Source organism: Capricornis sumatraensis, chromosome 16 (assembly GCF_032405125.1).
Source record: "Capricornis sumatraensis isolate serow.1 chromosome 16, serow.2, whole genome shotgun sequence".
Taxonomy (NCBI): Eukaryota; Metazoa; Chordata; class Mammalia; order Artiodactyla; family Bovidae; genus Capricornis; species Capricornis sumatraensis.
In genome coordinates this window covers 79,562,664-79,575,516 of record NC_091084.1, presented here as the reverse complement: position 1 = coordinate 79,575,516, position 12,853 = coordinate 79,562,664, and positions in this window count along the sequence as shown.

The window sequence follows — 12,853 nt, the reverse complement described above, 5'->3', positions numbered from 1 at the left end:
GGGTGTTTGCTATGACCAGTGCATTTTCTTGGCAAAACTCTATTTGTCTTTGCCCTGCTTCATTCTGCATTCCAAGGCCAAATTTGCCTGTTACTCCAGGTGTTTCTTGACTTTCTACTTTTGCATTCCATTCCTCTATAATGAAAAGGACAGCTTTTTTAAGATGTTAGTTCTAAAGGTCTTGTAGGTCTTCATAAAACCGTTCAACTTCAGTTTCTTCAGCGTTACTGGTTGGGGCATAGACTTGGATAACTGTGATATTGTATTGTTTGCCTTGGAGACGAACAGTGATCATTCTGTCATTTTTGAGATTGCATCCAAGTACTGCATTTTGGACTCTTTTGTTGACCATGATGGCTACTCCATTTCTCCTAAGGGATTCCTGTCTGCAGTAGGAGATATATTGGTCATTTGAGTTAAATTCACCCATTCCAGTCCATTTTAGTTTGCTGATTCCTAGAATGTCGACGTTCACCCTTGCCATCTCTTGTTTGACCACTTCCAATTTGCCTTGATTCATGGACATGACATTCCAGGTTCCTATGCAATATTGCTCTTTACAGCATTTGACTTTGCTTCTATCACCAGTCACATCTACAGCTGGTATTGTTTTTGCTTTGGCTCCATCCCTTCATTCTTTCTGGAGTTATTTCTCCACTGATCTCCAGTAGCATATTGGGCACCTAGTGACCTGGGGAGTTCCTCTTTTGGTATCCTATCATTTTGCCTTTTCCTACTGTTCATGGGGTTCTCAAGGCAAGAATACTGAAGTGGCTTGTCATTTCCTTCTCCAGTGGACCACATTCTGTCAGACCTCTCCACCATGACCTGCCTGTTTTGGGTTGCCCCGCAGGCATGGCTTGGTTTCATTGAGTTAGACAAGGCTGTGGTCCTAGTGTGATTAGATTGACTAGTTTTCTGTGAGTATGGTTTCAGGGTTTCTGCCCTCTGATGCCCTCTTGCAACACCTAGCATCTTACTTGGGTTTCTCTTACCTTGGGCATGGGGTATCTCTTCACAGCTGCTCCAGCAAAGCACAGCCGCTGCTCCTTACCTTGGATGAGGGGTATCTCCTTACCAACACCATTCCTACCTTCAACGTGGGATAGCTCCTCTAGGCCCTCCTGTGCCTGCGCAGCCATGGCTCCTCAGGTTACTCCTCCCGGCTGCCAGCCCTAGCCTTGGGCGTGTGTGGCTCCTCCCAGCTGCTAAAAGAGTAGGCCTTAAATATTCTCACCTCACAAAAAGGAATGATAATTATGTAATGTGAAAATGTTAGCTAGTGATAAATTGTTGCCATATTAAACTATATAAATGGGTCAAATCAACATGTTGTAAACTTTATTTTTTTTTAATTTTTTTTTTTTTTATTTTTACTTTCTTTTACTTTACAATATTGTATTGGTTTTGCCATACATTGACATGAATCCACCACGGGTGTACATGCGTTCCCAAACATGAACCCCCCTCCCACGTCCCTCCCCACAACATCTCTCTGGGTCATCACCGTGCACCAGCCCCAAGCATGCTGTATCCTGCGTCGGACATAGACCGGCGATTCAATTCTTACATGATAGTATACATGTTTCAATGCCATTCTCCCAAATCATCCCACCCTCTCCCTCTCCCACAGAGTCCAAAAGTCCGTTATACACATCTGTGTCTTTTTTGCTGTCTTGCATACAGGGTCGTCATTGCCATCTTTCTAAATTCCATATATATGTGTTAGTATACTGCATTGGTGATTTTCTTTCTGGCTTACTTCACTCTGTATAATCGGCTCCAGTTTCATCCATCTCATCAGAACTGATTCAAATGTATTCTTTTTAATGGCTGAGTAATACTCCATTGTGTTTATGTACCACTGCTTTCTTATCCATTCATCTGCTGATGGACATCTAGGTTGTTTCCAGGTCCTGGCTATTATAAACAGTGCTGCGATGAACATTGGGGTACACGTGTCTCTTTCAATTCTGATTTCCTTGGTGTGTATGCCCAGCAGTGGGATTGCTGGGTCATAAGGTAGTTCTATTTGCAATTTTTTAAGGAATTTCCACACTGTTCTCCAAAGTGGCTGTACTAGTTTGCATTCCCACCAACAGTGTAGGAGGGTTCCCTTTCCTCCACACCCTCTCCAGCATTTATTGCTTGCAGATTTTTGGATCGCAGCCATTCTGACTGGTGTGAAGTGGTACCTCATTGTGGTTTTGATTTGCATTTCTCTCATAATGAGTGATGTTGAGCATCTTTTCATGTGTTTGTTAGCCATCCATATGTCTTCTTTGGAGAAATGTCTATTTAGTTCTTTGGCCCATTTCTTGATTGGGTCGTTTATTTTTCTGGAATTGAGCTGCATAAGTTGCTTGTATATTTTTGAGAGTAGTTGTTTGTCAGTTGCTTCATTTGCTATTATTTTCTCCCATTCAGAAGGCTGTCTTTTCACCTTGCTTATAGTTTCCTTTGTTGTGCGGAAGCTTTTAATTTTAATTAGATCCCATTTGTTTATTTTTGCTTTTATTTCCAGAATTCTGGGAGGTGGATCATAGAGGATCCTGCTGTGATGTATGTCAGAGAGTGTTTTGCCTATGTTCTCCTCTAGGAGTTTTATAGTTTCTGGTCTTACATTTAGATCTTTAATCCATTTTGAGTTTATTTTTGTGTGCAGTGTTAGAAAGTGATCTAGTTTAATTCTTTTACAAGTGGTTGACCAGTTTTCCCAGCACCACTTGTTAAATAGATTGTCTTTACTCCATTGTATATTCTTGCGTCCTTTGTCAAAGATAAGGTGTCCATATGTGTGTGTATTTATCTCTGGGCTTTCTATTTTGTTCCATTGATCTATATTTCTGTCTTTGTGCCAGTACCATACTTTGTAAACTTTAAATTTACACCATATTAAATCATTTCATGGGAAATAGATGGTGAAACAGTGGAAACAGTGTCAGACTTTATTTTAGGGGGGCTCCAAAATAAATGCAGATGGTGATTACAGCCATGAAATTAAAAGATTCTTACTCCTTGGAAGGAAAGTTATGACCAACCTAGCTAGCATATTAAAAAGCCAAGACATTACTTTGCCAACAAAGGTCTGTCGAGTCAAGGCTATGGTTTTTCCAGTGGTCATGTATGGATGTGAGAGTTGGACCGTGAATAAAGCTGAGTGCCAAAGAATTGATGCTTTTGAACTGTGGTGTTGAAGAAGACTCTCGGGAGTCCGTTGGACTGCAAGGAGATCCAACCAGTCCATTCTGATGCTGAAGCTGAAACTCGAATACTTTAGCCACCTCATGCAAAGGGTTAACTCATTTGAAAAGACCCTGATGCTGGGAGGGATTGGGGGCAGGAGGAGAAGGGGATGACCGAGGATGAGATGGCTGGATGACATCACCGACTCGATGGACTTGAGTTTGAGTGAACTCTGGTATTTGGTGATGGACACGGAGGCCTGGCGTGCTGTGATTTATGGGGTTGAAAAGAGTTGGACACGACTGAGTGACTGAACTGAATTGATATATAGATTATCTACTAATATACTTTCTAATATTTTGGCATAAAGCTCAACATTCAGAAAACGAAGATCATGGCATCTGGTCCCATCACTTCATGGGAAGTAGATGGGGAAACAGTGGAAACAGTACCTGACTTTATTTTTTGGGGCTCCAACATCACTGCAGATGGTGACTGCAGCCATGAAATTAAAAGACACTTACTCCTTGGAAGGAAAGTTATGACCAACCTAGACAGCATATTAAAAAGCAGAGACATTACTTTTCTGACTAAGGTCCATCTAGTCAAGGCTATGGTTTTTTTGTGGTCATGTGTAGATGTGAGAGTTGCTCTCTAAAGAGGGCTGAGCACAGAAAAATTGATGCTTTTGAGCTATGGTGTTGGAGAAGACTCTTGAGTGTCCCTTGGAGTGCAAGGAGATCCAACCAGTCCATTCTAAGGGAAATCAGTCCTGGGTGTTCATTGGAAGGACTGATGTTAAAGCTGAAACTCCAATATTTTGGCCACTTGATGCCAAGAGCTGTCTCATTTGAAAAGACCCTGTGTTGGGAAAGATTGAAGGCAGGAGGAAAAGGGGACGACAGAGGATGAGATGATTAGATGGGATCACTGACTCAATGGACATGAGTTTGGGTGGACTCGGAGTTGGTGATGAACAGGGAGGCCTGGGGTGCCTCCCTCGTGGAGCCGCAAAGAGTCGGACATGACTGAGCGAGTGAACTGAACTGAACTGTTAATTTCAACAGCAAAATTTGATGGCAACTCTATCAATTGAATTATATAAGCTATGAATTCAAATAAGATGAATTTTAAGATTAAAATAGTGATAGTGAGGGAGGAATGGAACAGGCCGAGCTGACTCCTTCTTGAAAAAGAAAGAATCTCCATCATGCACTTTCCGTGAACTTTGGACTATGTGCCCGGTAGCCATGGGGATAGCATACCTACAGCTGAACTGGCTTCCTGGACTGATAAACACCAGATTCCATACCAATATTTCCCATCGCCAAAAGGAATGCAATAATCCCCTATGTAGTCAATCACCTTTGTAATCTTTGTGGCACCAATTGGTGTAGGCTTCAATGTAAAACCAGCGGACCCTTCTGATTATGAATCATGGCTGTAACCTGACTGCATCTCCCTTTAACACTTCCCAGGCTAGGTTTAAGGACTTTGGGGATGTGGGCTTGAGTGGTACAGTTAAGATATATAAGGTTTTCACAATAGTTGGTTGGGGTCCCTGCCTAAAGAGGAAACTCTGCCTCGGACCCGCAGGTGTCATAAACTGCACTCCACTATCCATGCTGTCCTTCTGAGTGAGTTTGTTTCCTGGAGCATTTGGTTATAACAATAGAACTCTATCATGTTTCAATATTTTAATTATCTGCAGAATTTAGGCTAAATCTGAAAAGAATAAATAGAAAGACACTAATTTAACTTACCAAAGATAGAAAAGTTTAGGATATCAATTTATGTAGGATACTCCTGTGTATATTTTCATGGTTTCTTACTGTCTTATTGGACATGAAATCAGTTAATGTTTTTTCTGAGAGACAGATTGATCAATACATTAATGATAAATAACTGAAGATCTTTTCAGGTTAAAATATGCCCCAATAAAACTTAATATAAAACAAACATATTGGAAAAAAGAAACAACAGTTTTATGTCTTTAATTCTCTCCTCAAAGAGAACAAATTGGAAAGAATGGGCAGGTGCACATATACACATATGCAGGGTTTGTTTTAATGAGGTCCGTTTCCTGTAGTTGAAACGCTGATTACTCTAAAGCAACAAGAACAACACAATTACACTTTGTTTACTTATTTTTTATTTTAGATTTTATTTTATTTTTATTGTTTTACTTTACAATATTGTATTGGTGTTGTATGCGAGACACAATTACACTTTGAATTTCATCCTAGTTTCTCAAGGGATCTTCTCAGTGTACCTCAGTGGAACTGTTTTTTTTTTTTTCTTTCTTGTTGTTGTTGTTGTTGTTTTAAGATGTGCAATATAAAAAAATGTTACAAAGGGTGGAAAGGGGCAAAGCCAAAGGTTAAAAAATAGTAGAATTATTGATTATAAATAACTTTTGCATAACATGGAAAGAATTTCATTAAGATATAATATGGACTAAACTTAACCTTTGCAAGGAAAAATTGCATAAGTAAAATTAGCTTTACAAGGCTATTGTGTCTAGAACTTCTTAGGAAGTGGCATCTTACCACCTATATCTATACAATTCTGTTTAGAGCCCAATTCTGCATTTGACATCACAGGTAGAATGAACATGTGTTACTCTTATTTGAAGTGATCTTTAGCTTCAATAATCTCATTTATTTCACAAATATTTCTTGAATGAAAAAGTCTAGCTGGACATTGTGTTGGCACTAACAAGTCAGGGATTACCAAAATCAAAGTTAAGCAAATATGATTGGCTATCCATTACTAACAAATGGAAGACAAGTTATAACTCCATGCTCCTCAAAATTATTTTAAAAGATAACACATTGAAATGCTAAACATAAATGTAAAATATTCTATAACATTTGCAGGTTACAAAAAATGAATGAAATGATCAGGCTCAAAAGGAAGAAAAAGAAGTAAATCTGAAGTAAACATAGGTGCTGACACCAAGACTCTCCTATGGGCATTTACAAAAATTTTAACTTCATAATTGAGACTAAGTTAAAAAAATGCAAAGCCTTTGAGAATAAGAGCAACATAATATCCCATTAAAATCTATATATAAATCCATTACCTTTAAAAACTGACATTTTCATTATCAGTGTTAATTAAATAAATTTGCTTATCCACAAAAATCATAAATAACCTAACTGTCATGGTCGGATATCTGGTTAGGAAAAAATCCTCATGTAGAATCAACACAGCATTTCCTCACATGGGTTCAAGTTTGGATTTTGCTGTCTGCACAAGTGAGGCTTCTTCAAGCTAGAAAATAACATACAACAGATTGAGTTGGTAGCACTGAGGGATCCCTAACAGAGGCAGTCTTCCAGGAATATCATAGAGAAGTCCTGTTTAATGTATATTCACCATCCAATTGCAAATCAATATGAGAAAGAACATCTTCAAATTTCTGAGACACAAACAGAGAGCAAAGTAAAGGGGCTGTTGTTTCTTTCTTTTTTTTGTTAATTTTTATTTTTACTTTATTTTGCTTTACAATACTGTATTGGTTTTGCCATACATTGACATGAATCAGCCACAGGTGTACATGAGTTCCCAATCCTGAAACCCCCTCCCACCTCCCACCCCATATCATCTCTCTGGATCATCCCTGTGCACCAGCCCCAAGCATCCTGTATCCTGTATCGAACATAGACTGGCGATTCGTTTCTTACATGATAGTATATATGTTTCAATGCCATTCTCCCAAATCATCCCACCCTCTCCCTCTCCCTCTAAGTCCAAAAGTCTGTTCTAAACATCTGTGCCTCTTTTGCTGTCTTGCATACAGGGTTATCATTACCATCTTTCCAAATTCCATATATATGATTAGTATACTGTATTGGTATTTTTCTTTCTGGCTTACTTCACTCTGTATAATAGGCTCCAGTTTCATCCACCTCATTAGAACTGATTCAAATGTATTCTTTTTAATGGCTGAGTAATACTCCATTGTGTTTATGTACCACTGCTTTCTTATCCATTCATCTGCTGATGGACATCTAGGTTGTTTCCAGGTCCTGGCTATTATAAACAGTGCTGCGATGAACATTGGGGTACTTGTGTCTCTTTCAATTCTGATTTCCTTGGTATGTATGCCCAGCAGTGGGATTGCTGGGTCATAAGGCAGTTCTATTTGCAATTTTTTAAGGAATTTCCACACTGTTCTCCACAGTGGCTGTACTAGTTTGCATTTCCACCAACAGTGTAGGAGGGTTCCCTTTTCTCAACACCCTCTCCAGTATTTATTGCTTGCAGACTTTTGGATCGCAGCCATTCTGACTGGTGTGAAGTGGTACCTCATTGTGGTTTTGATTTGCATTTCTCTAATAATGAGTGATGTTGAGCATCTTTTCATGTGTTTGTTAGCCATCCATATGTCTTCTTTGGAGAAATGTCTATTTAGTTCTTTGGCCCATTTTTTGATTGGTCATTTATTTTTCTGGAATTGAGCTGCAGGAGTTGCTTGTATATTTTTGAGATTAGTTGTTTGTCAGTTGCTTCATTTGCTATTATTTTCTCCCATTCAGAAGGCTGTCTTTTCACCTTGCTTATAGTTTCCTTTGTTGTGCAGAAGCTTTTAATTGTAATTAGATCCCATTTGTTTATTTTTGCTTTTATTTCCAGTATTCTGGGAGGTGGATCAGAGAGGATCCTGATGTGATGTATGTCAGAGAGTGTTTTGCCTATGTTCTCCTCTAGGAGTTTTATAGTTTCTGGTCTTACATTTAGATCTTTAATCCATTTTGAGTTTATTTTTGTGTGCAGTGTTAGAAAGTGATCAAGTTTCATTCTTTCACTAGTGGTTGACCAGTTTTCCCAGCACCACTTGTTAAAGAGATTGTCGTTAATCGATTGTATATTCTTGCCACCTTTGTCAAAGATAAGGTGTCCATAGGTGTGTGTATTTATCTCTGGGGTTTCTATTTTGTTCCATTGATCTATATTTCTGTCTTTGTGCCAGTACCATACTGTCTTGATGACTGTGGCTTTGTAGTAGAGCCTGAAGTCAGGCAGGTTGATTCCTCCAGTTCCATTCTTCTTTCTAAAGATTGCTTGGCTATTCGAGGTTTTTTGTATTTCCATACAAATTGTGAAATTATTTGTTCTAGCTCTGTGAAAAATACTGCTGGTAACTTGATAGGGATTGCATTGAATCTGTAGATTGCTTTGGGTAGTGTACTCATTTTCACTATATTGATTTTTCCAATCCATGAACATGGTATATTTTTCCATCTATTAGTGTCCTCTTTGATTTCTTTCATCAGTGTTTTAGAATTTTCTATATATAGGTCTTTACTTTCTTTAGGTAGATATTTTCCTAAGTATTTTATTCTTTTCATTGCAATGGTGAATGGAATTGTTCCCTTAATTTCTTTTTCTACCTTCTCATTATTAGCGTACAGGAATGCAAGGGATTTCTGTGTGTTGATTTTATATCCTGTAACTTTACTATATTCATTGATTAGCTCTAGTAATTTTCTGGTGGAGTCTTTAGGGTTTTCTATGTAGAGGATCATGTCATCTGAAAATAGTGAGAGTTTATTTCTTCTTTTCCAATTTGGATTCCTTTTATTTCTTTTTCTGCTCTGATTGCTGTGGCCAAAACTTCCAGACTTATGTTGAATCGTAGCGGTGAAAGTGGGCACCCTTGTCTTGTTCCTGACTTTAGAGGAAATGCTTTCAATTTTTCACCCTTGAGGATAATGTTTGCTGTGGGTTTGTCATATATAGGTTTTATTATTTTGAGGTATGTTCCTTCTATTCTTGCTTTCTGGAGAGTTTTTATCATAAATGGATGTTGAATTTTGTCAAAGGCCTTCTCTGCATCTATTGAGATAATCATATGGCTTTTAATTTTTAATTTGTTAAAGTAGTGAATTACATTGATTGATTTGCGGATATTGAAGAATCCTTGCATCCCTGGGATAAAGCCCACTTGGTCATGGTGTATGATCTTTTTAATATGTTGTTGGATTCTGATTGCTAGGATTTTGTTAAGGATTTTTGCATCTATGTTCATCAGTGATATTGGCCTATAGTTTTCTTTTTTTGTGGCATCTTTATCAGGTTTTGGTATTAGGGTGATCATGGCCTATGCACCCAACATATGTAAGACAAATGCTAACAAGTATGTAAGGGGGAATTAACAATAACACAATAATAGTGGGAGACTTTAATACCCCACTCACACCTATGGACAGATCAACTAAACAGAACATTAACAAAGAAACACAAACTTTAAATGATACAGTAGAACAGTTCGACCTAATTGATATCTATAGGACATTTCACCCCAAAACAATGAATTTCACCTTTTTCTCAAGTGCTCATTGAACCTTCTCCAGGATAGATCACATCCTGGGCCATAAATCTAAACTTGATAAATTCAAAAAAATCGAAATCATTCCAAGCATCTTTTCTGACCATAATGCATTAAGATTAGATCTCAATTACAGGAGAAAAACTACTAAAAATTCCAACATATGGAGGCTGAACAACATGCTTCTGAATAACCAACAAATCACAGAAGAAATCAAAAAAGAAATCAAAATATGCGTAGAAACGAATGAAAATGAAAACACAACAACCCAAAACCTGTGGGACACTATAAAAGCAGTGCTAAAAGGAAAGTTCATAGCAATACAGGCATACCTCAAGAAACAAGAAAAAAAGTCAAATAAATAACCTAATTCTACACCTAAAGCGACTAGAAGAGGAAGAAATGGAGAACCCCAGAGTTAGTAGAAGGAAAGAAATCTTAAAAATTAGGGCAGAAATAAATGCAAAAGAAACAAAAGAGACCATAGCAAAAATCAACAAGGCCAAAAGCTGGTTCTTTGAAAGGATAAATAAAATTGACAAACCATTAGCCAGACTCATCAAGAAACAAAGGGAGAACAATCAAATTGATAAAATTAGAAATGAAAATGGAGAGATCACAGCAGACAAAACAGAAATACAAAGGATCATAAGAGACTACTATCAGCAATTATATGCCAATAAAATTGACAACATGGAAGAAATGGAAAAATTCTTAAAAAAGTACAGCTTTCCAGAATTGAACCAGGAAGAAATAGAAAATCTTAACAGACCCATCACAAGCACGGAAATTGAAACTGCAATCAGAAATCTTCCAGCAAACAAAAGCCCAGGTCCAGATGGCTTTACAGCTGAATTCTACCAAAAATTTAGAGAAGAGCTAGCACCTATCCTACTCAAATCTTTCCAGAAAATTGCAGAGGAGGGGGCTGTTGTTTCAACACACTAACCTTTTGGGTACTTTGTTATGTAGCATCTTTATCAGAACAATAAAAATTGATTGATGAAAACCATTGATTAAGTTGACTTGATTGAAGGTAATAAATTTGAACTTCTGTTCATCAAAATACAGAAAGAAAATAACAGGGAGAATTTTTTTGAAACATGAAACCAATAAAGGACAATATCCAAGATATGCAAAGAACTCCCATTGCTTGCAAAAGCAATATTTTCATTAATATAATCTATACCAAACTATATCAGCTATAAGTTCCATAGGCATGATCACAACACAATAATAACCAAGTATTTGAAAATATATCAATCAGTTCAGTTCCAGTTCAGTTCAATCACTCAGTCATGTCCAACTGTTTGTGACTCCATGGATCGTAGGAGGCCAGGCCTCCCTGACCCTCACCAACTCCTGGAGTTTACTCAAAGTCATGTCCAGTCGGTGATGCCATCCAACCGTCTCATCCTCTGTCGTCTGCTGCTCCTCCTGCCCTCAGTCTTTCCCAGCATCAGGGTCTTTTCAAATGAGTCAGCTCTTCACATCAGGTGACCAAAGTAGTGGAGTTTCAGCTTCAGCATCAGTCCTTCCAGTGAATTTTCAGGACTGATTTCCTTTAGGATGGACTGGATGGATCTCCTTACAGTCCAACGGACTCTCAAGGGTCTTCTCCAACACCACAGTTCAAAAGCATCAATTCTTTGGAGCTCAGCTTTCTTTATAGTCCAACTCTCACATCCATACATGACTAATGGAAAAACCATAGCTTTGACTAGAAGGACCTTTGTTGGCAAAATAATGTCTCTACCTTTTGATATGCTGTCTAGGTTAGTCATAACTTTCCTTCCAAGAGGAAGCGTCTTTTAATTTCGTGGCTGAAATGACCATCTGCAGTGATTTTCAACCCCCCCAAAATAAAGTCAGCCACTGTTTCCCCATCTATTTTCCAATAAAAATACTAGAATAACTAGAAAAATACATTAAAATTTTATATGTGAATATTAACATAAATATGAGTTATATGTTAAAGGAATGTCAAGACAAGATAGGAAATGCTGACAGATAATTGTTTGGGGTTGCAAACTAGCCCCCATGCATGGAGTGCAAATAGAGACAGCAGAAAGAGTCTGACCACTCCAGAAGGAAGGTGGCAGGTTTAATAAACAAGGGAAATTAACAAATGAGCTTGTCTTGGGAGACCAAATTTTTGTAAATCGCAACCCCTGCCTGCCAGAATCTTAAAATTTCATGGAGAGACCTTAACTGGATTCAGTCATATATTCAGTCCAGATTATCTCAACAGCATCTTACTCTCTCAGGGGAGTGTCCCTAAGGAATGCCTGTTATAGGAATGCTGGGCAGAACATATATTCCCAGGATGAGGGGGTGGTGAGGAACATCTGCTATCTGGGTCCAGCTCACTGTCAATGCACAATCATATCTTCTGGAATAACTCCTCAAACAAGCTGGAACCTATAAACATCTCTTTAAATGAAATTTCTGCTTCTGTATAGGTAAAGATAAGTTAGTATCTTTACGGTAGAAAGGTAGAAAATGCTAAATTGTTACGGGGCAATTGTCCAACTAACAAGCTTTAATGTTACATAATTTTTAGAATCCTAATTTAAGACTTCAGTGACTATAAAAAAACTTATTTTTATATGAACTCTAATTTCTACTGGAGATTTTTTTTCAAAACTATTGAGAAACTCCAATCATTCCTCCCCACCCCCACCCCCACCCCCGGGGAGTATTTGCTTAATCTGACATATATTACAGGGTCAATCTATTCCGATTGGGAATCTCTGATGGGAAAGTGAAAAACTGTAAAGAATGTGTTGACCAACACTAATATGAAAAATGTGAAATTAAAAGAAGTCCATAACTGTCAGATTCTTTCCATGAAGCATTTTTGATACTGTAAATGGTTTAGAGGCATAGAGTAAACCTGTGAAAGACAAAGTTATTATATTTCAGTTGTATCTGTGCCTTAGAAATAAAAGAATTCCATCAATATGTATTGATTGTAAAACTTAAATGAAAAGTATAAAGAGCCAGTCAAGAGTAGCTAAATCCTTCTGAAAAAGAAGACCAAGGGACATGTTCCAGTTCACACAGATACTAAGACATAGTGGCTAGAGTGTTTGATAAACTGTAATATTGGCACAGGAATAGATCAATAGAATACCGGAGTAACACTGAATGAGAATTGTTTTCCAGATATGTATGAATCCCTAAACTAGGAAGAATTGATACAAAACAGAAATTAGCTGCTCTTTTTGATAAATGGTGCTGAATATTTGTGTATTTGTATATAAACACAAGGTAAAACATAACCTTTTAAGATGATAATATATCTCATTAGACTCAGGGTAGAAAATT